Source organism: Arachis duranensis, chromosome 3 (genome assembly GCF_000817695.3).
Source record: "Arachis duranensis cultivar V14167 chromosome 3, aradu.V14167.gnm2.J7QH, whole genome shotgun sequence".
Lineage (NCBI taxonomy): Eukaryota > Viridiplantae > Streptophyta > Magnoliopsida > Fabales > Fabaceae > Arachis > Arachis duranensis.
In genome coordinates, this window is record NC_029774.3 from 80328991 (window position 1) to 80329342 (window position 352).

Sequence of the window (352 nt, forward strand, 5' to 3'; positions counted from 1 at the left end):
CTCTCCATCTCCCATGACTCGGAGGTGGAAGCTTTTGCCTTCCCTTTCCTCTTTCTAGAGGTTTCTCCGGCCTTAGATGCCATAAATGGTTATGGAAAAACAAAAAGCAATGCTTTTACCACACCAAACTTAAAGGGTTTGCTCGTCCTCGAGCAAAATAAGAAAGAAGAGAGTAGAAGAAGAAGAAATGAGGAAGAAGGGAATGGCTTTGTGTTCGGCCAAAAGGGGAAGAAGTGGTGTTTAGTTTGTGTGAAAATGAAGGAGTGGAGATGGGTTTATATAGGAGTGGGGGAGGGGTAGGGTTCGGTCAAGTGAGGGTGGGTTTGGGTGGGAAAGTGGTTTGAATTTGAAT